The sequence below is a fragment of the Pleurodeles waltl genome, chromosome 8, assembly GCF_031143425.1.
Source record: "Pleurodeles waltl isolate 20211129_DDA chromosome 8, aPleWal1.hap1.20221129, whole genome shotgun sequence".
In the NCBI taxonomy this organism is placed as follows: Eukaryota; Metazoa; Chordata; class Amphibia; order Caudata; family Salamandridae; genus Pleurodeles; species Pleurodeles waltl.
Window position 1 is genome coordinate 538,642,547 of NC_090447.1, and position 24,024 is coordinate 538,666,570.

Consider the following 24,024-nt stretch of genomic DNA (forward strand, 5'->3'; position numbering starts at 1 on the left):
CCGAACAGAACTATGTCATTGCTGAAAAAGAGCTTCTGGCGATCCGTGATGCCTTTAAAGAATGGAGACATCATTTATTGGGTTCCAAGTACACTGTCACAGTATATACTAATCACCGTAATCTCCAGTTCATGAGTTCAGCCAGACTTTTGACTCCTCAGCAATTACGCTGGATGTTGTTTTTTGACTAATTCGATTTTGTGGTATCTTTTCGTCCTGGTAAAGACAATCGCAAAGCGGATGCCTTGTCCCGCCAAGAGTCTACCACTCTGCCTACAGTACAACCTTGCAGAGCTATCATTGCTCCAGACAAAGTCCTATGCATCATAAAAACCAAAGATTTCTTTGAAGACATCCGTAATTCCTTCACCATTGAGAAATGGCAGGCGTGGGCTCCAGCAGATCCCAAAAGATCAATCAAGCAAGGTCTACCTTTCCATGACACTCGTTTGTTCGTGCCCACCACCAAACTTCGCAAGTTACTATTTCATTGGTTGCATGTTATACCTATGGCAGGTCATCCAGGTACTCATAAAACTCTTGAATTAATCCAATGCTACTTTTTGTGGCCTACTCTGACAAAAGACGTCAAAACAATGGTGAATAACTGCAAAGTCTGTGCTCGCATCAAGACAAGCCATTCAAAACCGAAAGGTTTGTTGCATCCGCTCCCAACTCCATGTCGACCTTGGGAACACATCTCTTTAGACTTCATTACAGGACTAACAGTAATTCTTGTGGTGGTAGATAGTCTCACAAAATATGGGCATTTCATTGACTGTAAGAAATTTCCTACCTCCAGTGAACTGGCAACCATCTTACTGAATAGAGTGGTCTGTTATCACGGGCTGCCGAAAATGATTCTCTCCGATTGAGGGTCACAATTTGCCTCCACTTTCTGGAAAACGTGGTGCAAAACGCTTCAGGTCACGTCCACATTATCTACTAGCCATCATCCTCAAACAGATGGTCAAACTGAGAGACTGAATCAGACATTGAAGCAATATCTGCATGCTTACGCTGAGAAAGCACTTCATTCCTGGACATCAATGCACTGGCTAGATGAGTTAGCCTACAATAACTCATTTCACACCTCCACTGGTGCTACACCCTTTTTTGGTTTGTTTGGCTATCATCCTGACACTTTGCCCATCACGATTCCTCAAGAAAGTTCTCTTACTCCAGCTGTGTCGGAAACGATTCAACACCTCCATCGAACCCAGAAACTGATTCAACAGCATTTAGAAAAAGCTAAACAAAAATACAAAAAGCACTATGACAAGAAACATTGTGAAGGACCTCAGTACCAACCAGGTAATAAAGTGTGGCTTTCTACAAGACATATAGGGGGTCATTCCAACCCTGGCGGTCATCGACCGCCAGGGTGGAGGACCACGGAAGCACCGCCAACAGGCTGGCGGTGCTTCCCTGCCCATTCTGACCGCGGCGGTAAAGCCGCGGTCAGAAAAGGGAATCCGGCGGTTTCCCGGCGGATTTCCCCTGTCTGGGCTGAATCTCCATGGCGGCGCTGCAAGCAACGCCGCCATGGAGATTCCGACCCCCTTCCCGCCACCCTGTTTCTGGCGGTTTTTACCGCCAGGAACAGGATGGCGGGAACGGGTGTTGTTGGCCCCCTAACAGGGCCCCAGCATGATTTTCACTGTCTGCCTAGCAGACAGTGAAAATCGCGACGGATGCAACTGCACCCGTCGCACCCCTGCAACACCGCCAGCTCCATTCGGAGCCGGCCTCTGTGTTGCAGGGCCTTTCCCGCTGGGCCGGCGGGCGCTCCTTTGGCGGGCGCCCGCCGGCCCAGCGGTAAAGCCAGAATGGCCGCCGCGGTCAAAACTGCCAGATGACGGTGACTGCATGGCAGGCGGCTACCACCGCCCGCCGCGGTCAGAATGACCGCCATAGACTTTTAAAAAAGCACATGTTTAATCCCAAATTCATAGGTCCTTACACTGTCCTCCAGCAAATTAATCCAGTGACCTATAAACTGTAGTTGCCCCGGTCACTGCGTATTCATCCAGTGTTCCATACTTCCCTCCTGAAAAAAGCAGTCCAGAAGGTACACTCACAGCCAGCTCCAGTTCTAATCCAGGGGGAAGTGGAATACGAAGTCAAACAGGTGTTGGATTCCAAACTTCGAGGTTGTAACCTGTGGTATCTGATCTCGTGGAAAGGTTATGGTCCTGAAAGTAACTCATGGGTTTCCGCATCAGATGTTCATGCCCCACGACTAGTGAGATATTTTCATCATCTGACCCCAGGCAAACCAGGCCCTAGAGCGCGCGTGGGAGAGGGGAGTACTGTCAACATCAGGGCAGTGCGCGCTCTACGTGCGACTAAAATGCAAAAACCCAACCTTTATGCAAGGTCCTAATTCATGCATTGTATTTATATGCAGTATGTTAACCTTTTGCATTGCAGACTTTAACGTTGAAAAACACTATTAATGATGTTTGCAATAACTGTTCATTTGCAATGTATTGCTGCAGGCTTACTGAGTGTGTTAGGGTGTGGTCTCTTTCTAGGACCTTCTAGAAGCTTTCCCTGCAGCATGACTGGGTGTGGTTGGTGGACTGGGACAGACTCTATATAAGGGAGCCAGCCCAGCTCCATGTGCTCACTATTCAGAGGTCCCGGTGCAGAGTAGCAGCAACTTCTTGAGCTCCTGTTCCGGAGGCCTACTTTGACCTTTTCAGGCCTTGCCCTTCATTGTATTGGTGATCCTTGAACAGGGCGGTAAGACGGAGGTCGGGCTGGGCCCCCGACCCCGTTTTCCAAAGCATTCGAGTTTTTGGGCCTAGTTTTCATGTTGAAAGATTTTTCCTTGTGCGTGTGAATGTGCTCGTAGGTTCTGGCATTTACATGTTGATATTTGAATTGGCAAGACGCACAATTAATTCTTGGCATTTGACTTTTGAGATTCGGGTAGGCAACAGTGTGCGTGACCATTTCTTGACATTTGCATATTGACTTTCGAATCGGCAAGACGCGCAATTAATTCCTTGCATTTAATTCTTGATACTCATTGTGCGCTACCATTTCTTGGCATTTGCATGGTGGCATTTGAATCAGCAAGACGCACGATACATTCCTTGCACGTTAACTCTTGATAATCATTGTGCACGACCATTTCTTGGCATTTGCATGGTGGCATTTGAATCAGCAAGACGCACGATACATTCCTTGCATTTAACTCTTGATAATCATTGTGCACGACCATTTCTTGGCATTTGCATGGTGGCATTTGAATCGGCAAGACGCGCGATTCATTCCTTGCATTTAACTCTTGATAATCATTGTGCGCTACCATTTCCTGGCATTTGCATGGTGGCATTCGAATCGGCAAGATGCGCAATTCATTTTCCGCATTCAAACCTTGATGTTCAGATCGCTTACAGTGTGCGCGATCATTTCATGGTATTTGCATATACTTGTTGGAATCACAGTGTGCGTGATTCATTTCCCGCACAAGGGCTCATGTCTGAAGGGGAGTAAACTTGTTCAGAGGAAGGTGCTGAAATTCTATTGATCATCAAAAAGAAGAAACAGCAGTAATGTTGCAGCTTATAATTTGTGTATTTATATTAGTGTGTGTTCTTAGAGATGGGAGAAGACCCTTTCTTTGCCTTAGATAGAGGCTCACGGACCCCAGACTTAGAAGAGTGACCCAGAGTGAGACCTATTTTTTTCCTTAAACTAAGGGCAGCATCCACCTTATTTTAGACTCACTGAGAGGAAACTCTTAATTAGGTTTCTTAGACATCTCCTCATGAGAGGTCTTAGTTTATTTCTTAGTTGGCTGTTACTTTAGCTGAGAATACTTTCCAGCTTATTAAGCTAAAGTTTCATGCTTATGTTTCGATTTTCATGGGTATCTGAACTGATACATTTTCCTTCTCACATTTAATCCTGGTTTATGGAAATTACTTTTCTGCAGGATCACCCCCAGACTTTTTGCCTTCCTCCTTCTCTTTTTCTGACCTCATTTTTGCTGGCTTTAGGACTGTGCGCACTTTACCACTGCTAACCAGTGCTGAAGTGCATATGCTCTCTCCTTAAAACATAGTGTCATTGGCTCACACCCAATTGGTTTATTTGATTTACTTGTAAGTCCCTAGTCAAGCGCACTACATGTGCTCAGGGCCTTTAAATTAAATGCTACTAGTGGGCTGCAGCACTGGTTGTGCCACCAACATAAGTAGTCCCCTAACCATGTCGCAGGCCTGCCTCTGCAGTGCCTGTGTGTGCGATTTCTCTGCCAAATTGACTTTGCATTCAAAAGTACTTGCCAAGCGTAAAACTCCCCATTTTCTATATTTAAATCACCCCTAAGGCATGCCCTAGGTAACCCATGGGGCAGGGTGCTGTGTAGGCAAAAGGCAGGATATGTACCTGGGTATTTTACATGTCCTGGTAGTGTAAAACTCCTAAATTCATTTTACACTGCTGTGAAGCCTGCTCCCTTCATAGGCTAACATTGGGGCTACCCTCATATACTGTTTGAGTGGTAGCTGCGGATCTGAAAGGAGTAGGAAGGTCATTTATGGCCAGAATGGTGATACAAAATCCTGCTGACTGGTGAAGATGGATTTTATACTACTATTTTAGAAATGCTACTTTTAGAAACTGAGCATTTGTCTACACTTAAATCCTTCTGTCCCTTCCAATCCACATCTGGCTAGGTTTAGTTGACAGCTCCCTTGTGCATTCACTCAGACATACCCCAAACACAGGATACTCAGCCTCACTTGCATACATCTGCATTTCAAATGGGTCTTCCTGGGCTGGGAGGGTGGAGGGCTTGACACTTACATGTAAAAGGACAGTAGCCTGCCCTCACACAAAGGACTGACACACACCCTACTGGGACCCTGGCAGACAGGATGGAACTGAAAGTGGACCTTGTGCACTTCTAAGCCACTCTCTGAAGTCTCCCCCACGTCAAAGGCACATTTGGGTATTTAAGCAGGGTCTCTGACCCTACCAATTTACACACTTCTGAGGTAGACACTTTTACCCCACAGACACTTCCTAGAGAAGAGAACCTGACCCAGAACCTGCATCCTCCGAAGAAGAACTGCCTGGCTGCTCAAAGGACTCACCTGACTGCTTTCTGTGAAGGACTGGTGCCTTGCTGTTGTCCTGTTGCCTTGCTGCTCTGTGGCTGTGGTGAGAAGTGCTCCCCAAGGGCTTGGATAGAGCGTGCCTCCTGTTCCCTGAAGTCTCAGGACCAAAAAGACTTCATCTCTACAAGAACGACTCCTTTTGCAGTGAAAATCGACGCACAGCCTGCACAGCGGGGAACAATTCACTGCACGCCAAACCAGAACAACGCAGCCTGACTTCGCAACGAGAAGATCGACGCAGCGCAGGGATCGAGACTGTAATTTCCATGCAACATCCACCGGATTGATGCAGTCCCTGTGACTTCATCCTGTCAGCGCCGGAAATCCACGCATCGTCCCTGGGGCACCCAAAAACTCTGCAACCCGAAGAGGATCCACGACCGAGCACCGGAAATCGACGCAAAGCCGTCCCTGTGTGAAATCTAAATGACGCACCGCTGTGTGCGGCTGGAGAAATTGACGCACACCTCCCTATTTTCCACGCATCTCCTCCTCTGTGATTCTTTGCGGAGATTTTGTACGCACACCAGGTACTTTGTGCTTGAAAGAGACATTGTTGCTTTTAAAAGACTAAAGACACTTTACATCACTTTTACAGGGATATCTCAAAATATACTTATTACATTTTAATCGTTTTGACCTGCATCTTATCAGATGTATATTATTTATTTTTCTAAACACTGTGTGGTGTATTTTTGTGGAGCTATACTGTGTTATCGCATAATTAATTGCATAAATACTTTACTCATTGCCTTCTAAGTTAAGCTTGACTGCTCAGTACCAAGCTACCAGACGGTGGACACAGGATAATTTGGATTGTGTGTGACTTAACCTGACTAGAGTGAGGGTCCTTACTTGGAAACCTGACTGCCAACCAAAAACCCCATTTCTAACAAATATCAATTGACTGATTTTATTAAGGGGTTTCGGTTCTACGATATTTATTTTTTTGCAATTTCTGTCTGTATTTATCCATAATTATTTTCTTCTAAATTTGTCTGTGTTTATCCATATTTATTTGTGGTTCTGTAGAAAACTGAATTTGAAACTAATACATTTCTACTTTTACTTAACCAATAAATGTACACTCATATTTGAATGACTGGCAGGTTTCAAAGATTTGAATGCCAATTGATTCTAAACCAATACACTCTTATGATAACATCTATATTTTAGCATCAGTTTTATGCACATCTACTGCTGTTCTAGTCTCATTATGAAACTTTTCTCTTGTAACTCCCTTATGAGTCAATTTGCACAGCCTTTCGCCTCTGACTGACAACACTTACAATCACAGAAAAAACAACCTCATTACCGTTTTCATCCATATTTAAAAATAAATACAGACATGAAAATAAATGCATTTCTCTGCATTTATCTGTAAAATCAGTAAAAACTGAAAACTATGAACCTTAATTATATTAACACTTTATGATGATACTTGGAGAATAATACTTTAATAAAAGATGAATAACATAAAGATTTGACAACAAAATCCTTTTAACTCACAGTAACTCTCTTTATTGACTCAACTGAAGAGATAATAATGATGATGTTTTTATGTTGATTACGGCTCCTCACTACTCAGTGGACATTAAAGATCCATCGGCCTGTCAGCGGGGTTTGAATTATTAATTAGTCTAGATGATTGAGGTAGAGATGTTGGAATGCAATTTTTTAAAATGCTTTTAGTGACCCAGAGGTCAGCAATAGGTCACATTTTCATTCATGTTTAACAGCTTAGGCCCTCATTACAACCCTGGCGGTCGGTCTTATAGCGGGGGTAATACCGCCAACAGGCCAGCGGTAAAAAAAATGGGATTATGACCACGGCGGAAATCGCCAACACATACAGCCACTTTAACACTGACCGCCACAGCGGTAGCAACAAACACCGTGGCAGTCACCACCAACAGCCAGGCGGAAGACAATGTACCGCCCACCCCATTACAACCCGCCCATCCGCCAGCTTTTCCAGGGCGGTACCAACGCCATCAAAAGCATGGTGGGAACAGTATGTGGAAGAGAAACCACTCACCCCTCGACACTCAACGAAGAACCAGGACGCCATGGAGCCCGAGCTACACATTCTGTCCATGCTGGTGTATCTTCTCATATCTCAGGAGCAACAACGGCGGCAACAACAACCACGGTGAGTACAGCACCTAGTAGACAGAGGAGGGGGGGAGGAAAAAGAGAGTGACACACACATGCAACATGCACCACTGCTTGGTCCTGGGGAATGCAAGGCCACAGTCTCTCAAGTGGGTGGTTTGCCCACTGCTTGGTCCTGGGGAGTGCAAAGCCACAGTGTCTCAAGTGGATGCCTTTCTCTACTGGTTCTGGAGGGGGCATTGTACCCAGTGTGCTACATCCTGGGAAGGACGCTGTGAGTGGATGCCTTTCTCCACTGGTTCTGGAGGGGGCATTGTGTTCATTCAGCTTCATCCTGGGAAGGATGGGGTGAGTGTATGCCTTTCTACACTGGTTCTGGTGGGAGCATTGCGCCCAGTGAGCTTCATTCTGGGAAGGATGCGTGTAGGAGGCTGGACTGGCTTGTAGTGAGTACCAAGGGGTACTTGCACCTTGCACCAGGCCCAGTTATCCCTTATTAGTGTATAGGGTGTCTAGCAGCATAGGCTGATAGATAATGGTAGCTTAGCAGAGCAGCTTAGGCTGAACTAGGAGACGAGTGAAGCTCCTACAGTACCACTTAGTGTCATATGCACAATATCATAAGAAAACACAATACACAGATATACTAAAAATAAAGGTACTTTATTTTTATGACAATATGCCAAAGTATCTCAGAGTGTACCCTCAGTATGAGGATAGCAAATATACACAAGATATATGTACACAATACCAAAATATGCAGTAATAGTATTAGAAAACAGTGCAAACAATGTATAGTTACAATAGGATGCAATGGAGACACATAGGGATAGGGGCAACACAAACCATATACTCCAAAAGTGGAATGCGAACCACGAATGGACCCCAAACCTATGTGACCTTGTAGATGGTCGCTGGGACTATTAGAAAATAGTAAGGGTTAGAAAAATAGCCCACCCCAAGACCCTGAAAAGTGAGTGCAAAGTGCACTAAAGTTCCCCAAAGGACATAGAAGTCGTGATAGGGGAATTCTGCAGGAAAGACACAAACCAGCAATGCAACAACGATGGATTTCCAGTCTAGGGTACCTGTGGAACAAGGGGACCAAGTCCAAAAGTCACAAGCAAGTCGGAGATGGGCAGATGCCCAGGAAATGCCAGCTGCGGGTGCAAAGAAGCTGCTACTGGACTGTAGAAGCTTAGGTTTCTGCAGGAACGACAAGGGCTAGAGACTTCCCCTTTGGAGGACAGATCCCTCACGCCGTGGAGAGTCGTGCAGAAGTGTTTTCCCGCCGAAAGACCACCAACAAGCCTTGCTAGCTGCAAATCGTGCAGTAAGGGTTTTTGGACGCTGCTGTGGCCCAGGAGGGACCAGGATGTCGCAAATTGTGTCAGGAGACAGAGGGGACGTCGAGCAAGTCAAGGAGCCCTCTCAGCAGCAGGTAGCACCCGAAGAAGTGCCAGAAACAGGCACTACGAGGATGCGTGAAACGGTGCTCACCCGAAGTCGCACAACGGAGTCCCACGTCGCCGGAGAACATCTTAGGAGGTTGTTCAATGCAGGTTAGAGTGCCGTGGACCCAGGCTGGACTGTGCACAAAGGATTTCCGCTGGAAGTGCACGGAGGCCGGAGTAGCTGCAAAAGTCGCGGTTCCCAGCAATGCAGTCTGGCGTGGGGAGGCAAGGACTTACCTCCACCAAACTTGGACTGAAGAGTCACTGGACTGTGGGAGTCACTTGGACAGAGTTGCTGGATTCAAGGGACCTCGCTCGTCGTGCTGAGAGGAGACCCAGGGGACCGGTGATGCAGTTCTTTGGTGACTGCGGTTGCAGGGGGACGATGCCGTCATCCCACGGGAGATTTCTTCGGAGCTTCTAGTGCAGAGAGGAGGCAGACTACCCCCACAGCATGCACCACCAGGAAAACAGTTGAGAAGGCGGCAGGATCAGCGTTACAGAGTTGCAGTAGTCGTCTTTGCTACTATGTTGCAGTTTTGCAGGCTTCCAGCGCGGTCAGCAGTCGATTCCTTGGCAGAAGGTGAAGAGAGAGATGCAGAGGAACTCGGATGAGCTCTTGCATTCGTTATCTAAAGTTTCCCCAGAGACAGAGACCCTAAATAGCCAGAAAAGAGGGTTTGGCTACCTAGGAGAGAGGATAGGCTAGCAACACCTGAAGGAGTCTCTGACGTCACCTGGTGGCACTGGCCACTCAGAGCAGTCCAGTGTGCCAGCAGCACCTCTGTTTCCAAGATGGCAGAGGTCTGGAGCACACTGGAGGAGCTCTGGACACTTCCCAGGGGTGGTGCAGGTCAGGGGAGTGGTCACTCCCCTTTCCTTTGTCCAGTTTCGCGCCAGAGCAGGGCTAAGGGGTCCCTGAACCGGTGTAGACTGGCTTATGCAGAAATGGGCACCAAATGTGCCCATGAAAGCATTTCCAGAGGCTGGGGGAGGCTACTCCTCCCCTGCCTTCACACCATTTTCCAAAGGGAGAGGGTGTAACACCCTCTCTCAGAGGAAGTCCTTTGTTCTGCCATCCTGGGCCAGGCCGGGCTGGACCCCAGGAGGGCAGAAGCCTGTCGGAGGGGTTGGCAGCAGCTGCAGTGAAACCCCGGGAAAGGCAGTTTGGCAGTACCAGGGTCTGTGCTACAGACCTCTGGGATCATGGTATTGTGCCAACTATGCCAGGATGGTATAGAGGGGGCAATTCCATGATCATAGACATGTTACATGGCCATATTCGGAGTTACCATTGTGAAGCTACATATAGGTAGTGACCTATATGTAGTGCACACGTGTAATGGTGTCCCTGCACTCACAAAGTCCGGGGAATTGGCCCTGAACAATGTGGGGGCACCTTGGCTAGTGCCAGGGTGCCCTCACACTAAGTAACTTTGCACCTAACCTTTACCAGGTAAAGGTTAGACATATAGGTGACTTATAAGTTACTTAAGTGCAGTGTAAAATGGCTGTGAAATAACGTGGACGTTATTTCACTCAGGCTGCAGTGGCAGGCCTGTGTAAGAATTGTCAGAGCTCCCTATGGGTGGCAAAAGAAATGCTGCAGCCCATAGGGATCTCCTGGAACCCCAATACCCTGGGTACCTCAGTAGCATATACTAGGGAATTATAAGGGTGTTCCAGTATGCCAATGTAAATTGGTAAAATTGGTCACTAGCCTGTTAGTGACAATTTGTAAAGAGAGAGCATAACCCCTGAGGTTCTGGTTAGCAGAGCCTCAGTGAGACAGTTAGGCATCACACAGGGAACACATACCTATAGGTCACAAACTTATGAGCACTGGGGTCCTGACTAGCAGGGTCCCAGTGACACATAACAAACATACTGAAAACATAGGGTTTTCACTATGAGCACTGGGCCCTGGCTAGCAGGATCCCAGTGAGACAGTGAAAACACCCTGACATACACTCACAAACAGGCCAAAAGTGGGGGTAACAAGGCTAGAAAGAGGCTACTTTCTCACACAACCCCCCCCCCCCCAAACGAAGGACAATAAGGCCAACCTTGGCCAGTTGAGACTTTATTGTCTAAGTGGTGATAAGTAGAGAGTAGCTCTGCAATAGACTGGTTACTCCCTTTATCATCCACTATATGGTTACTTCCCTGTGGGGATGTAAACCACCCTGTTTGATTTTTTTTTAGCTAAGCAACAATGTGAAGATGTATTTTCAGAGTTTCTATTAGTAAGTTTTAGTTTAGAGCAGTGGGAATTGTCCACTGAACCTATTTGTAGTGATGGAAATGCCAGACAGGGATGCTGTCTCAGAAAAGCCATGGCTGGGCAAAAACTTTGTCCATATGGCTGGAAGAGAGAACAGGGATGCTGTTTCTCTTGAGTTGGAGCAGGGCAGGGATGCTGTCCTATGAGCTCCACACTAGGGCAGGGATGCTGTCCTAAGTGTTGTGAGGCAGTGCAGAGTTTCTGCACTAAAGTTTCTCTGGGAGGGTTGGAGGGATGCTCCATGTTAACTAAAATGGTGCTCTTTGTCTCACCAATGTTAGTTATCCCACAGAGAGGTACTTCTACCTCAGGGAGTACAGCTTTGCCAGCTGATGTTTCCCTTGGAACAGGTGCCACCCCAGGAGAGGTTTCTCCCACCACAGGAATGGTATCCTGAATGGTAGGGTGGTTAGGGGATACTGTGATACCCCTTTTACCTGTTGTTGGAGAGGGATCCTGAGTTTTCAGGCCTTCTCTCCTTTGCTTTTTCATTTCAGTAGAAATGAGAGGGAACAATTCCTCTGGGATGCCCAGCATGGCTGCATGGGCATAAAACTCTACATCAGCCCAACCTGAGGCCTCTAGGTCATTACCTAAGAGACAGTCTACAGGTAAGCTAGGTGATACCACCACCTGCTTAGGGCCAGTAACTCCACCCCAACTAAACTGAATTATAGCTAAGGGAAGAAACTTAGTGGAGTTATGGACATCAATAATTTTATACTGTTGTCCAATGATGTGTTGTTCAGGAGCCACTAGGTTTTCAGTCACCAAAGTGATACTGGCACCTGTGTCCCTGTAGGCCAAGGCCTCAACACCATTTATTGAAACTGTCTGCCTGTACTTATCCATTGTAAGGGGACAAGTAGCCAGTGTGGCAAGGCCAATGCCACTAGGTGTGATAGAAACTGTCTTGGGACTGACTACCCCAGTTTCTATTATGGACCCATAAGTGAACCCAACTACACCCTTAACTTGACTGTTGCCAGCAGTCCCACCACTAGTACCACTACTGCTAGGGGCACTAGAGCTTGATGTATTAGTGGCGGTAGGCTCAGGGGGTTTACCTGGACAGGACTTATCCCCTGGCCTATGGCCTCTGTTTTTACACACAAAGCACCAAGGCTTTTTAAATTGTGTAGGTTGAGAAGAAGAAGAATTTGTTTTATCCCCACCCCCTGAAGAGTGTTTAAGATTTGAAGTGGGATCTTTGGTTTTACCCTTATCCCCATGCTTATCTTGAGATTTTTCACCATTTTGCTTCTTATTGTTCTCTTTGTCACCCCCTGTATGAACTTTTCTGTTCACCCTTGTTCTGACCCATTTGTCTGCCTTCTTTCCCAATTCTTGGGGAGAGGTCAGATCAGAGTCCACCAGGTACTGGTGCAACAAATCAGACACACAATTATTAAGAATATGCTCTCTCAGGATCAAGTTATACAGGCTGTCATAATCAGTAACTTTACTGCCATGTAACCACCCCTCCAAGGCCTTCACTGAATGGTCAATGAAATCAACCCAGTCTTGTGAAGACTCCTTTTTGGTCTCTCTGAACTTTATCCTGTATTGTTCAGTGGTTAAGCCATAACCATCCAGGAGTGCATTCTTAAGAACTTTGTAATCATTAGCTTCATTTTCTTTCACAGTAAGGAGCCTATCCCTACCTTTTCCACTAAATGATAGCCATAGGATAGCAGCCCACTGCCTTTGAGGGACATCCTGTACAGCACAGGCCCTCTCAAGTGCAGCAAACCACTTGTTAATGTCATCCCCCTCCTTATAAGGGGGAACTATCTTGTGCAGATTCCTGGAATCATGCTCTTTTGCAGGATGACTATGGGGAATACTGCTGCTGCCACCATGGGTTTCTAAACCCAGTTTCTGTCTCTCCTTCTCTACTTCTAAAGTCTGTCTCTCCAAATCCAGCTGTTGCTTCTTGAGCTTCAGTCTGGTTTGTTCCACTCTCAATCTATTGAGCTCCCTTTCTAACAATCTGTCATCAGGGTGGGTGGGAGGGACATGTCTTGAAACAGAAGTATGATGAGAATGGACAGAAGGAAACCTGTCCCTTACAGAGGGCACCCTAACAGCTTGGCTAACAGAAACATCATTTCTACTGTGATGAGAATGAATGCTCTTGCTATGATGTGAGACAACACTATCTGTATGGTGTGACTCAACATCAGTACCAACTATGCTAGACTGTCTAGTAATGGGCAGGCTTGGAAGTTTATTTCCTGAATCTTTTCCTGGGGGAGTCCCTGGATCAGATTGGGAACCATTAGCTACTTTTTCAACAGATGGGGCACTTTTAGCCTTATTTGTTCTCTAAGCATGTTAAGTAACAATTCCAAGGAAGGATTCTTCCCTACACTCAAACCTCTCTCTATGCAGAGACTCCTTGCTCCTTTCCAGCTAAGGTGATCATATGCAAGTTTGGACAGATCAACATTTTGGCCTGTGCCAGACATTTTTAGAGAGAGTTAAAGTGATAGAAAAAGATAAAAAAGTTTGTCAGAGCTTTTAGAAAGACAGGGAAAAAAACTTTTAAAACTTTTTAGAACTTTTTAGAAAGTTAGAAGTACTTTTCAGCACTTAGAAAAGAGTGAAAAGAGGAAATGCAAAAATTTTTGGTTATGTGTATATACACTGAACTTGTTTTGTATATTTTTCTCTTATGAAAAGTACAATGACAAGAGTGGTAAGTAGTCTCAAAGCACTTATCCCACCGCTGCACAACCAATGTAGGAGGCTGGACTGGCTTGTAGTGAGTACCAAGGGGTACTTGCACCTTGCAGCAGGCCCAGTTATCCCTTATTAGTGTATAGGGTGTCTAGCAGCATAGGCTGATAGATAATGGTAGCTTAGCAGAGAAGCTTAGGCTGAACTAGGAGACGAGTGAAGCTCCTACAGTACCACTTAGTGTCATATGCACAATATCATAAGAAAACACAATACACAGTTATACTAAAAATAAAGGTACTTTATTTTTATGACAATATGCCAAAGTATCTCATTACCCTCAGTATGAGGATAGCAAATATACACAAGATATATGTACACAATACCAAAATATGCAGTAATTGTATTAGAAAACAGTGCACACAATGTATAGTTACAATAGGATGCAATGGGGACACATAGGGATAGGGGCAACACAAACCATATACTCCAAAAGTGGAATGCGAACCACGAATGGACCCCAAACCTATGTGACCTTGTAGAGGGTCGCTGGGACTATTAGAAAATAGTAAGGGTTAGAAAAATAGCCCACCCCAAGACCCTGAAAAGTGAGTGCAAAGTGCACTAAAGTTCCCCAAAGGACATAGAAGTCGTGATAGGGGAATTCTGCAGGAAAGACACAAACCAGCAATGCAACAACGATGGATTTCCAGTCGAGGGTACGTGTGGAACAAGGGGACCAAGTCCAAAAGTCACAAGCAAGTCGGAGATGGGCAGATGCCCAGGAAATGCCAGCTGCGGGTGCAAAGAAGCTGCTACTGGACTGTAGAAGCTTAGGTTTCTGCAGGAACGACAAGGGCTAGAGACTTCCCCTTTGGAGGACAGATCCCTCACGCCGTGGAGAGTCGTGCAAAAGTGTTTTCCCGCCGAAAGACCACCAACAAGCCTTGCTAGCTGCAAATCGTGTGGTAAGGGTTTTTGGACGCTGCTGTGGCCCAGGAGGGACCAGGATGTTGCAAATTGCGTCAGGAGACAGAGGGGACGTCGAGCAAGACAAGGAGCCCTCTCAGCAGCAGGTAGCGCCCAGAGAAGTGCCAGAAACAGGCACTACGAGGATGCGTGAAACAGTGCTCACCCGAAGTCGCACAAAGGAGTCCCACGTCACCGGAGAACAACTTAGGAGGTCGTGCAATGCAGGTTAGAGTGCCGTGGACCCAGGCTGGACTGTGCACAAAGGATTTCCGCCGGAAGTGCACGGAGGCCGGAGTAGCTGCAAAAGTCGCGGTTCCCAGCAATGCAGTCTGGCGTGGGGAGGCAAGGACTTACCTCCACCAAACTTGGACTGAAGAGTCACTGGACTGTGGGAGTCACTTGGACAGAGTTGCTGGATTCAAGGGACCTCGCTCGTCGTGCTGAGAGGAGACCCAGGGGACCGGTGATGCAGTTCTTTGGTGCCTGCGGTTGCAGGGGGACGATTCCGTCGTCCCACGGGAGATTTCTTCGGAGCTTCTAGTGCAGAGAGGAGGCAGACTACCCCCACAGCATGCACCACCAGGAAAACAGTTGAGAAGGCGGCAGGATCAGCGTTACAGAGTTGCAGTAGTCGTCTTTGCTACTATGTTGCAGTTTTGCAGGCTTCCAGCGCGGTCAGCAGTCGATTCCTTGGAAGAAGGTGAAGAGAGAGATGCAGAGGAACTCGGATGAGCTCTTGCATTCGTTATCTAAAGTTTCCCCAGAGACAGAGACCCTAAATAGCCAGAAAAGAGGGTTTGGCTACCTAGGAGAGAGGATAGGCTAGCAACACCTGAAGGAGCCTATCAGAAGGAGTCTGACGTCACCTGGTGGCACTGGCCACTCAGAGCAGTCCAGTGTGCCAGCAGCACCTCTGTTTCCAAGATGGCAGAGGTCTGGAGCACACTGGAGGAGCTCTGGACACCTCCCAGGGGAGGTGCAGGTCAGGGGAGTGGTCACTCCCCTTTCCTTTGTCCAGTTTCGCGCCAGAGCAGGGCTAAGGGGGTCCCTGAACCGGTGTAGACTGGCTTATGCAGAAATGGGCACCAAATGTGCCCATGAAAGCATTTCCAGAGGCTGGGGGAGGCTACTCCTCCCCTGCCTTCACACCATTTTCCAAAGGGAGAGGGTGTAACACCCTCTCTCAGAGGAAGTCCTTTGTTCTGCCATCCTGGGCCAGGCCTGGCTGGACCCCAGGAGGGCAGAAGCCTGTCTGAGGGGTTGGCAGCAGCAGCAGCTGCAGTGAAACCCCGGGAAAGGCAGTTTGGCAGTACCAGGGTCTGTGCTACAGACCACTGGGATCATGGGATTGTGCCAACTATGCCAGGATGGTATAGAGGGGGCAATTCCATGATCATAGACATGTTACATAGCCATATTCGGAGTTACCATTGTGAAGCTACATATAGGTAGTGACCTATATGTAGTGCACTCGTGTAATGGTGTCCCTGCACTCACAAAGTCCGGGGAATTGGCCCTGAACAATGTGGGGGCACCTTGGCTAGTGCCAGGGTGCCCTCACACTAAGTAACTTTGCACCTAACCTTTACCAGGTAAAGGTTAGACATATAGGTGACTTATAAGTTACTTAAGTGCAGTGTAAAATGGCTGTGAAATAACGTGGACGTTATTTCACTCAGGCTGCAGTGGCAGGCCTGTGTAAGAATTGTCAGAGCTCCCTATGGGTGGCAAAAGAAATGCTGCAGCCCATAGGGATCTCCTGGAACCCCAATACCCTGGGTACCTCAGTACCATATACTAGGGAATTATAAGGGTGTTCCAGTATGCCAATGTAAATTGGTAAAATTGGTCACTAGCCTGTTAGTGACAATTTGTAAAGAGAGAGCATAACCACTGAGGTTCTGGTTAGCAGAGCCTCAGTGAGACAGTTAGGCATCACACAGGGAACACATACCTATAGGTCACAAACTTATGAGCACTGGGGTCCTGACTAGCAGGGTCCCAGTGACACATAACAAACATACTGAAAACATAGGGTTTTCACTATGAGCACTGGGCCCTGGCTAGCAGGATCCCAGTGAGACAGTGAAAACACCCTGATATACACTCACAAACAGGCCAAAAGTGGGGGTAACAAGGCTAGAAAGAGGGTACTTTCTCACAATGTGGTGAGTGGATGTCTTACTCCACTGTTCCTGGAGGGAGCATTGTGCCCAGTGATGCAGCACGTGGGGGGTGCCAGGTCACAGTCCCTCACCTGCGTGTCAGACCCACAAGATTTGCAGTGGTCAGGATGCATGATAGTCCATGGAGATAGGGCTACAGTCCACCCGCTTTCAGCTACGGCGGCACAGTGGTGGTAGTGGCGGTGCTGTGCTGCCAGTGGTTGGGGGAGGCTCAAGCCCTTCCCCTGCAGCCTCGGACCGCTGCCCACTGGGGCTGCTGCTGCTGGCAGTGATGCCACTTTCAGCGGTGCAGGTGGCGGTGCTTGCGGCGGTGTTTGCGGCAGTGCTTGCGGCAGTGCTGGCCGCAGTGGAGGTGCCGGTGCTGCCAGTGGTGGGAGGAGGTTCCAGCAGCTTCAGGCGGCTGCCCACTGGGGCTGCTGCTGCTGCCCGCGGTGCCACTTTCAGCGGTGCTTGTGGCTGTGCTTGCAGCAGTGCAGGTGGTGAGGGGAGACTCCAGCCCTTCTCCTGCAGCCTCGGACGGCTGCCCACTGGGGCTGCTGCTGGCAGTGGTGCCACTTTCAGCTGTGCTTGCGGCGGTGCAGGTGGCGTTGCTGGCCGCAGTGGAGCTGGCGGTGCTAGCGGTTGTGCTGGTAGCCACCAGGGTTTCACCTGAAGGCTCGGATGCCTGAAGTGCGTTGCCTGGCGTTTTGTGCCCCTTCCTGCCCTTGGCAGATGGTGGTGTCACCTTGGGTCTGGTAGCTGGAGTCTTTGAGGTGGCGTTTCTGGGTGGTTGTGGCTCCTTCCCCTTACTGGATGCTGTCCCCTTCTTCAGCTTGCCAGGTTGCAGAATGTTCTTTGCCTTGGCAGGGGTTGGTGGCACACTGGCTGGCCTGACGGGTGCCCCCTTTGAGCCTCTGACAGCTGCTGGAACCACAGCGGACGTGGACTTGGTGGCTGAGGTGCTGGGCTGGGTCGGGTCTTGGCCACCTTGGCCCGAGGGGAAGGACGGGGGAAGGGGTAGGAAACAGGTCAATATTAGCTAGGAAAATCTTCTTAGGGACACTGGGGCGGGAAGAGGGTGAAGGTTTGGGAGTGGAGGAAGAGGGAGTGGTTGTAGGAGGTGTCAGTCTGCTGTGTTTGGGTGCAGGTGCATGAGCTCAATGCTGTTGTGAGGTGGATGGCTGTTGGGTGGATGTGAGTTTGCGTTTGTGTACTTTGGGAGAAGGGGTCACAGACACAGTGGGAGAGGACACATGGGAAGTGTGCATGGATGTGGGGGTGGTGACAGCCAGTGAGGGGTGTGTAGTGATGGGCGTGCTGGTGATGGAGGTAGTGGATGAGGATGTAGTGCATGGAGGTGTGAGTGGAGATGCTACTGGGAGGGAGGTGGACGAGGAGGAGGAGGGGAACACAGTGGAGGCAGTGGATGTTGGTGTGTCTGTATGGGGATGGTGCTTGTGTGAGTGCCTGTGAGATGAAGTGGGGTGCTTGTGTTTGCCTGAGCCACTTTTGGGTGTTGATTTGGGTGAATGCTGGTCTGAAGGTGTGCTTGGGATAGGTTGGGGTTGAGGGGATTGGGACTGGATAGAGGAAGTTGGAGGGGGAGGCTAGAGACAGGGACAATGGCTGCCATTAGTGTGGAGGCCAGAGCCTGAAATGCTCTCTGTTGGCCCGCCACGCCAGAGTGAATGCCCTCCAGGTATGCATTTGTTTGTTGCAAATGCCTCTCAACACCCTGGATGGCATTCAGAATGGTTGACTGTCCAACAGTGAGGGATCTCAGAAGGTCAATAGCCTCCTCTCTGAGGGCAGCAGGGCTGACTGGGGCAAGGCCTGAGGTGCCTGGGGCAAAAGAGATGGCCACCCTCCTGGGTGAGCGGGCACGGGAAACACTCTGAGGGGCTGCTGGGAGGGTGGTGCTGGTGGGGGGGTGGCGGCTGTACCTGTGGTTGAGGGGGGCACAGAGGTGTCCGCCACTGCCAGGGAGCTTCCATCGGAGGAGGAGTCGCTGTCTGTAGTGTCACCTCCTGTATCCGTTGTGGTGCTCCCCTCACCCTCCGTCCCACTGGTGCCCTCACCCTCGGCAGATTCGGCCTCCAGGCCCATGTGGGATGCAGCTTCCTCTATTGCCGGTGCCTCTGCTCCTCCGCCAGATGATGCTAATGCACACAAGGACAGGGTGATAAAACAAAAAGGGGGGGAGAGACAGAGGATACACTTAATCAATGCCAGCAACAACACTACAGTTGCCGTACACAACACCCAGGGAGCTGCCCTATGCCTTAGGCCATGCACTGCCAGTTAAAATGCTAGTCACCAGCCCATGGGGGACATGGAATAACGCCATCAGCTGCACACCTGAAACCCACAGGACCCTGCCCGGTAGTAGGTGCCCACTAACACCATTGGGTTTGGAGTGCTTCAGAGCCGGCCCAACAAGGGACCTACCCTGCCATGATCACCCTGGCCTAGGGGCACCCACAGTCCACATCCCCCACCCACGTAAAACCTTAACGCGCGCCAACTCATGAATCAGAATTTGTACTCACCCCCTTGTGGCTGCTGTGATGCCCTCAAGCGCCCATCCATCTCCGGATAGGCCACTGCCAGGATGCGGAGCAAGAGGGGGGTCAGGGTACGACAGGCACCCCTTCCTCGTTGGAAGGCCAGCCCCAGCTGGGCCTCCACCCTCTTCCTTGCCCAGTGGCGCCGGTCCTCCCACCGTTTGCAGCAGTGGGTGCTCCGCCTGTCAAAGACCCCCCAGGGTCCGCACCTCCTTGGCAATGGCACGGCAAACACCCTTTTTCTGATGGGCGCTGACCTGCAGAAAAAAAACAGCAGAAAAGGGATTAGTAATACCATCCGGACTGACATACTCATGGCCCATCATATCCCTCCCATCCACTAACGCACACACATTGACCACCATACATGCAGCACTCTGCCCAGGACCCCTCAGCCAACCCCACCTTACACGAGGCTTACACACACAGCTCTCATGCATTCATGCCCCATGCATCGTGCATACAGTGTACTCACCTCTTGGCCTGGAGTACCATAAAGTAAATGGTACCGGGGTAGAACCCCATCCACCAGTTTCTCCAACTCCTCTGCAGTGAAGGAAGGGCCCTTTCCCCAGACACATGAGACATTGTCGCTTCCAGACACAGGCCACAGCAGCACTTGCAGTGTAGGTCCTCTCCTGTTGAAGGTCAGGTAGCAAGTGAGTGATCAGAAAGAAAATGACGGTCACGTCCGCGGCAGGGCATACCCTGCCGCGTACATCGCCATTGGCTCCTGGAACCCATAGGGCCCAATGATAACAAATGCAAAGTTGCACAGTGGTCATCGACCGCCTACCGCAATGGCGCACAACTCTAGCAGAATTACCTCATTTCCGCTTGTCTCTCCTCACAGGTCAGGCAGCCGCCATTTCAGGGGGGCACAGGCGATGGCACCTAACTGCGTCACACCAGAGATTGGCACATCAACTGACTCTCAATTCACATACTGGTTCTGTAAATGAAGAGATGCATTATTATTGCAATTGATAAGCGAATATGACCCTCTGCTCACAGTTTTCCTCTCTAGGCTTCAACCGCTGAGGATGGATATGAGATGGAGACATCCTCCAGTATACAGACCCCTGGTGGACCTTGCGATCATGGAGGACAGACACATTATCCTAACATACAGACTTGATCGGGCCACAATCCAAGAACTGTGTGCCCAATTGGAGCCAGACCTGGTGTCCGCTATCCGCCAGCCCACAGGTATCCCCCCTAGTGCAGGTCCTGTCAGTGCTCCATATCCTGGCAAGTGGTTCCTTCCAAACAACAGTGGCCATGGCATCATGGATGTCTCAGGCAATGTTCTCCAAAGTGTTGGCCAGAGTGTTGTCTGCCCTGCTGAAACACATGTGCAGCTACATCGTATTCCCCCAAGTGGAGGATTTGGCCCCAGTGAAAGCTGACTTTTATGCCCTTAGACATATCCCCACATCATTGGTACCACTGATGGTACACATGTAGCACTTGTCTCCCCTTGGAGAAATGCACAGTTATTCAGGAATAGAAAAAGCTATCACTCTATCAATGTGCAGATGGTGTGTTTGGCTGACCAGTACATCTCCCATGTGAATGCCAAGTATCCTGGCTCTGTGCATGATGCCTTTATCTTGAGGAATAGCAGCATCCCATGTGTGATGGCTCAACTCCAGAGGCACCGGGTGTGGCTAATAGGTGAGCCCAAGGTCTCCACCCAGTATATCTTGGTGTCCGGTTATGGGGTTGTCCCCAAGGGTTAGTGTGTGTCTAACAGTTGTCCCCCGATATTTGCAGGTGACTCTAGTTACCCCAACCTCTCATGGCTACCGACTCCAGTGAGGAATCCCAGGACAAGGGCAGAGGAACGTTACAATGAGGCACATGGGTGAACAAGTAGGATTATTGAGAGAACCTTCGGCCTACTGAAGGCCAGGTTCCGGTGCCTCCATCTGCAGGTGGATCCCTGTACTACTCACCCAAGAAGGTGTGCCAGATCATTGTTGCATGTTGCATGTTGCACAACCTGGCCTTGAGACGCCAGGTGCCTTTTCTGCAGGAAGATGAGCCTGGAGATGGTCTTTGTAGCAGCGGTGGAGCCTGTGGACAGTGAGGAAGAGGAGGATGAGGAAGAAGATGTGGACAACAGAACTAATATCGTACAGCAGTACTTCCAGTGACACACAGGTAAGGCACTGTAACTTCACTTTTCTTTTCAGGTTTCTGTTGCACATTGTACATGGCAGCATGATTTCCTTATGTCTATGGCCACTTACTGTACCCTTTGGCATCTCTATTTTCAGATCTCTGTGCCCCACTCTGGCTCCTGGTATGTTTACTGCTTCCCACTACAGGTCATACCAATGTATAAATTAGTGTACATAAGGTTTGCAATGTTTTCAGAATGTTGTACTAATACATATTTCAATCAATTGACCGACTCCAGAACTGTATTTGTTCCAAGGGTGTTTATTTAAGTGCTAATAAGTAGATGGGGGATGTGCAATGGGCTGGGCTGCTGGTGAAGGAAAGCCCAGGGTAGAGTCCAGTCTCTTGGTATCACAGGTGCATTGTCCAATTGGGTATAGGAAGGGGAGCAATGGCAATTCAAGGGGTACAGGGTGACAGAGTGGGACAGAAGTGTGACAATCAGGAGAGTCTTATTTCCTGGCAGGGGTCTTGGCAATGTTCTCTGGCTTCTCCCTGGATCGCAGGGACCGTTTGCGGGGTGCTTCTCCTTCTGCAGGGGGTGGGGTGGTGGTGGCCGGTTGGTCCTGTGGTGGGGCCTCCTGTTCACTAGCACCGGCGGAGTTGGAGGGCTGTTCATCGGTGTGGCTAGTGTCAAGGGGCCCATTATTGTGCCACTGCCTCCCTCATGGTGCTGGCCATGTCAGATAGCACCCCTGCAATGGTGACCAGGGTGGTGTGGATGTCTTTGAGGTCCTCCCTAATCCCCAGGTACTGTCCCTCCTGCAGCCGCTGGGTCTCCTGCAACTTGGCCAGTATCTGGCCCATGGTCTCCTGGGAATGGTGGTATGCTCCCAGGATGTTTCTGAGTTCCTCATGGAGAGTGAGTTCCCTGGGCCTGTCCTCCTCCGTCGCACAGCAGTCCTCCCAGTTTCCCTGTTGTCCTGTGCCTCTGTACCCTGAACCGTGTGCCCAGTGCCACAAACCCCAAATCCCTGATCTTCTTGGGGTTGTGGGGTTGTCTGGGGTCCCTGTAGTGGTGGACACACTGCTGATTGACGTGTCCGGGGGACATAGGTATGGGCCCGCTGGGTGGGTGCTGTGCTGGTGTTTCATGAGGGGGAGGCTCTGTGGTGGTATGGGACTGTGGCAGGGTAACCGACTGTCCAGAGGTCCCTGATGGGCCAGGTGATCCAGACGTGCAGAGCTGCTGTCATCACTGTGGGCCTCTTCTGTGGGGGGACTGGATGTTGGTGGCACCTCCTCTCCGGTGACGTTGAGTGGGGGTCCTGTGGGGATAAAAATGCAGTGTTATTGTATCTGTGTGTGCCATCTTGTGCATGGGTGTGTTTCCCTATATGGTTGTGATAGCCCTGTCAGCTTTGCCTTGTGTGCGTGGTGATTTTGTGGGCTAGGTGATTCTCTCTAATGGGCATGCTTTAGTGATGGGTGTCCAAGCAGGTCTGTGATGGGTGTCCATGCATTGGTATTCAGGGCTTGGTATTGGGATGGCTAGTTTGTGATTGTGGGGTATATGTGAGGTGGTGGAGTGATGGGTGTGAGGGTAGGGGTAGGAGTTTGTGATGGCATGCATGTAGGGTGGGGATATAATAGTAAAGATTTGACTTACCAGAGTCCAGTCCTCCTGCTACTCCTGCGAGGCCCTCAGGATGCATGATCACCAAGACTTGCTCCTCCTATGTTGTTAGTTGTAGGGGAGGAGGTGGGTGCCACTGCCAGTCCTCTGAACAGCTACCTGGTGTCTTGCTACCACAGAACGCACCTTCCCCCGTAGGTCGTTCCACCTCTTCCTGATGTCATCCCTTGTTCTTTGGTGCTGTCCCACGGCGTTGACCCTGTCCACTATTCTCCACCATAGCTCGATCTTCCTTGCAATGGACGTCTGCTGCACCTGTGATCCGAATAGCTGTGGCTCTACCCGGATGATTTCCTCCACCATGACCCTTAGCTCCTCCTCTGAAAACCTGGGGTGTATTTGGGGTGCCATGGATGTGGTGTGAGTGGTATGTGTGAGGATGTGTGGGGTGATATGTTGTTGTGTGTGCTGTGAGGTGCGTGGATGGTGTATGGGTGATGGTGTTCTGTGGCTCAGATTGAGTGGGTGCTCCTGGCTTCTCTCTCTCTCTCTCTCTCTGTTCGTAATCTTTTTTTCGTTGAAAGGGTTGTTGGTAATGTGGGTGTGTGTTTTATAGGGGTGTGGGTGTGGTGTGTGTATGTGTATCAGGTGTGTGTATTTTGAATTGTCCAATGTGATGTAGTTTTGAGCCCATTTGCGTCTCTAGAGTTTCCCTGTTTCAGTGCATCCTTTTCCCTCCGCTCCGCTGTTTCTCTTGCTCGTCTCTGTCGTCGCGCCTGCCGGTGGAGTCTCCCCTTTGGGGTCTCATTGGCACTGGCTTCCTCTTTTGCTGTGTCGTCTTTCCTCCATTATGCTCAAGCCGGCATCCTTTTTCTATTGCTGATCCT

General features: G+C 49.4%; 1 protein-coding gene across 4 annotated transcripts in view; it reads left to right on the plus strand.

The window, feature by feature from the left end:
* MBNL2 (muscleblind like splicing regulator 2) overlaps positions 1–24,024 on the plus strand; it is a 563,412-nt gene that overhangs the window by 35,711 nt on the left and 503,677 nt on the right. The window lies entirely within an intron of this gene.